Genomic DNA, 4521 nt, shown 5'->3' with positions numbered 1-4521 from the left:
TTTAAAGCCATTGTTGACATTGTAGAAAAGTGAGTATAAGAAATTACATTATAAATAAAAAAACGACAATACATTTAAATATGATGAAATATAAATAATAACAAAAGCCGCCCGAGAAACATTTTTAGTAAATATCTGAAATTTGATATAAATATAGAACATTGTGTTTTTTTATAAAAAAATAGATTTTCCAATAATGTAAAGCTTTTGTTTTGAGAAGTACAATTTAAAAAATATAGAATAGACATTATTTTAAAGCATAACAAATAAATGTTTGTGTGGTAACTCTCCCACGTCCCTCCTCTCTCTAAATCCTGCCTTTTCTCCCAGAATTCCTTCACATCCTTCACAGGATACTAACTTATTGTACCTACAATGAAACCTTTAGGGTAGATATCTGAGCAGGGCGTCCACCTGCTGCCTCCAGCACTGAGCACAGCTGATGGAGGTCTGGATCTGGTTGTACTCTACTATCGTAGTCGAGTCGGAGGGACACTGTGCCGGACCCAGGTATGACCCCGTCTGAAAACAATGACAAATACATGTTTATGTTGGTGTCATGTTTTGCATTGCTGGTAGTAGCTCAGCCAATCAGAGCACAGCGACTCACCAGGTGTTGCCGCAGGTCGTTGTTCAGCGTGATGGCATCACACAGGGGGCCTCTGACTGCAGGACAGAAGGATATGAGCTGCTCCGCACACTTCTGATGCTGCAACAGCTTGTCGGCCGCCTCTGATCTCTGCACGACACCATGTTAAAAAACACAACATTTTAACCATCTGTGAAACCAAACCCATTCAAAAACTAACATTTTAACCTGTTTTTCAGGTCTCAGGCTCGAAAATGACATTCCCAGAATAAATGACTATATCTTACCTTCTAAAAGGGTTACATTAATAATCTGTTTTCTCAAAGTAATGATAAACCTGTGAGTTGGATGTAGAAAAGTCAGAATCAATATAGATGTTTTTATTTTAAAGTAAATTCAGATTGAACATAGTAAAAAAATTTAAATTATTGTGTCTGTCCAAAAAGAAAACATTACTTATAGTGAAAACTACCCTTGGATGATGGTAAGGTAGACTAAAAGCTTTAGGAATCCAAAGTACAACATATAATAAGTACCCTGTATCAAGATTGATGCAAAACAAGTGACATTTGACCTTTTTAGAGAGATTTATCAAAAGAAACCACTTCTGGGGTCATTTGGGTGGATTTTCCATATCTCTGGAACCCATCAGTCGATTTTGATGATTGACATCTCTTTTTAACCGTTAGAGCCAATAGAATCGAGGGGAGGTTCCTAAAATCCATCTAAACATTACCAATAAAGAACCGCAGTGACGCATCCTAAAACCTGGAAGTAAGTTAGCATTTTTACCACGTCCGGTTCCTTCGACAAAGAGCAATGCAATCTCTCCATAGGGTTCTGGAAAATATCTGGAACTAAGGTCTGTGGTTGAGACACGTTGAAGAGACGGATCACGTTTTGTTCTAGGACATTAAATCCATCAGCAGTGACCCCGCTGGTGATTTCTGAAGAGTTGACGTGTCTGAAAAACGATGGTTGTTACCAAGTGGCTGAATAGGACTACAGAAGTTGTGGAGGACGTCGTACGTCGTACGTCATTACGCCGAACACGTAAACACTCCTCTAAGTTAGTTTGCCCTGTTCTGCTTGAAAGCAAGTACCTGCCTCCTGCAAAGTGTTCAAACAAACACTTCAACTCGTACCATTTAGAATCTGTGTGTTTGAATATGGATCTGAAGTTGGCGTGACGTTGAAGCAGCGACCCTGCTGTAGTTCCTTTATAGCATAACGTTAACATTTTGCTTCTGGCGACTAGATTTATGATTAGAAAATGATAAAAGTAGGGTAGACATGTGGAGATTATCCGGCTGAACAAAACATGATCTGTCTCTTAAATGCGTCTCAACCACAGACCTTATTTCCAGATATTTTCCAAAATCCTATGGAGAAATCTCATTGGTTTTTGTCGAAGGAACCGGAAGGAGTTTACTTCCGGGTTTTAGGACGCGTCACTGCGGTTCTCTATAAGGAAGTGCCACAAACTGCAGGTCATCTATTGGTGAACGAGTGATACGCAGACAGAATGCCCAAAACCGGAAGCTCTCATTCACTCTCGTAGCTATCATAGCAGCTATATATGAAAACTACTCTTATTGCCATAAATATGATGATGGATTATCAGTAATCATTTCAAAGTGACACAGACACATTGGATTAACCTTCAGCAGCGTTTATATGCGTTTTAATGCCATTGAACACAACTTTTGATCAGAAAACAGCAGGTAAGACGTATTTGCCGTTTTGGCCCCGTAAAGTGAAGTTGTGTGTTGTCTTTGCTTGCCTTCACTGCCGTGAGTTTTGGTCGCTCAGTGATGAGACTTATACCACTGGAATCTGTGGAATCTCAGCTTTCATATGATATCTAGTTTGTGCAGATCCGATGAAGTATAAAAGATTGCTACCGTGAGTTATGTGCTAAGTGCGTTAGCATTCTTTCGATTAGTGCTAATTCAGAGGCTCGGCGTTAGACTTTTGTTTCGTTTGGTAAAAATGGTTAATATCGTCTGATAGCTGAGTGTCTTCCCGTTAAGTGGGTCTGACACATTCTTAGTTTGTTAAATGTTAAGAAGCCCCCAGACGCTGTTTCTTGCAAGATGTTGCGGGGGCCCCCGGGCTTAACAGGTTAACTATCTGAGACATATAAACCACATTCTAAAAACATGTGTTAGCTCACCTGGTTTGGCTCAGCATGGGTCTCAGTGCAGATCCAGGCTGGCACACCACTCAGGTTACACTGCAAAACAAAACATAAACAATCCCAACATTAATTTATATTAAATGTTTTCTGACTGTAGTTTGGTGTGGAAGCGTTTTGTAAAACTACGTGTTTCCTGACTGTAGTTTGGTGTGGAAGCGTTCTGTAAAACTACATGTTTCCTGACTGTAGTTTGGTGTGGAAGCGTTCTGTAAAACTACGTGTTTTCTGACTGTAGTTTGGTGTGGAAGCGTTCTGTAAAACTACGTGTTTTCTGACTGTAGTTTGGTGTGGAAGCGTTCTGTAAAACTACGTGTTTTCTGACTGTAGTTTGGTGTGGAAGCGTTCTGTAAAACTACGTGTTTCCTGACTGTAGTTTGGTGTGGAAGCGTTCTGTAAAACTATGTGTTTTCTGACTGTAGTTTGACCTGTTTTCTGACTGTAGTTTGGTGTGGAAGCGTTCTGTAAAACTACGTGTTTTCTGACTGTAGTTTGACCTGTTTTCTGACTGTAGTTTGGTGTGGAAGCGTTCTGTAAAACTACGTGTTTTCTGACTGTAGTTTGGTGTGGAAGCGTTCTGTAAAACTATGTGTTTTCTGACTGTAGTTTGACCTGTTTTCTGACTGTAGTTTGGTGTGGAAGCGTTCTGTAAAACTACGTGTTTTCTGACTGTAGTTTGGTGTGGAAGCGTTCTGTAAAACTACGTGTTTTCTGGCTGTAGTTTGGTGTGGAAGCGTTCTGTAAAACTACATGTTTTCTGACTGTAGTTTGGTGTGGAAGCGTTCTGTAAAACTACGTGTTTTCTGGCTGTAGTTTGGTGTGGAAGCGTTCTGTAAAACTACGTGTTTTCTGACTGTAGTTTGGTGTGGAAGCGTTCTGCAAAACTACGTGTTTTCTGGCTGTAGTTTGGTGTGGAAGCGTTCTGTAAAACTACGTGTTTCCTGACTGGAGTTTGGTGTGGAAGCGTTCTGTAAAACTATGTGTTTTCTGGCTGTAGTTTGGTGTGGAAGCGTTCTGTAAAACTACGTGTTTTCTGACTGTAGTTTGGTGTGGAAGCGTTCTGTAAAACTACATGTTTTCTGACTGTAGTTTGGTGTGGAAGCGTTCTGCAAAACTACGTGTTTCCTGACTGTAGTTTGGTGTGGAAGCGTTCTGTAAAACGATGTGTTTCCTGACTGTAGTTTGGTGTGGAAGCGTTCTGTAAAACTACGTGTTTTCTGACTGTAGTTTGACGTGTTATCTGACTGTAGTTTGACGTGTTTTCTGACTGTAGTTTGACGTGTTATCTGACTGTAGTTGGTGTTTCGTCTTACCGTGCCGTTGAGCGTGCTGCTGAACGTCTGCAGCGCCGCCTGAAGGCTTTCGGCGATGCTCTCCACGTAGGGGTCTGAGGAAACCGTTGTTAACGGCGCACCTGCTGTAAGCTCCGCCCATAACGCCACAGACAGGAAGAACAGGTACCCACAATGCACTGCAGCAGGACGAGAGAATAATGTATTTTAACGAACGGTTGAGTTTTTATTTGAAGCTGAATCTTAAAGCATTAATATATATGTTTATATATACAGTATTAAAGTTGTTTTCAGGGCTGACTGGACTTGAGTTCAGGACATCAGACGTCCCATTTGGACCCCCCAACCCTAACCCCAACCCTAACCCCAACCCCAACCCTAACCCCAACCCTAACCCCAACCCCAACCCTAACCCCAACCCCAACCCTAACCCCAACCCAACC

The 4521-nt window shown here is 41.3% G+C and overlaps 1 long non-coding RNA gene across 1 annotated transcript; it reads right to left on the bottom strand.

Annotated features, from left to right (window-relative positions):
• Positions 1-403: 403 nt before the first annotated feature.
• Positions 404-4209, bottom strand: LOC117469086. Its single transcript, XR_004554544.1, has 4 exons — positions 4100-4209; positions 2766-2825; positions 611-739; positions 404-522 (listed from the first exon to the last, which is right to left on the bottom strand). It is a non-coding gene; the product is annotated as an uncharacterized LOC117469086 (long non-coding RNA).
• Positions 4210-4521: the final 312 nt, after the last annotated feature.

The sequence above is a fragment of the Trematomus bernacchii genome, unplaced genomic scaffold (assembly GCF_902827165.1).
Source record: "Trematomus bernacchii unplaced genomic scaffold, fTreBer1.1, whole genome shotgun sequence".
Taxonomy (NCBI): Eukaryota; Metazoa; Chordata; class Actinopteri; order Perciformes; family Nototheniidae; genus Trematomus; species Trematomus bernacchii.
The sequence above is the reverse complement of the archived record's forward strand: the minus strand, read 5'-3'. Positions and strand labels throughout refer to the sequence as shown.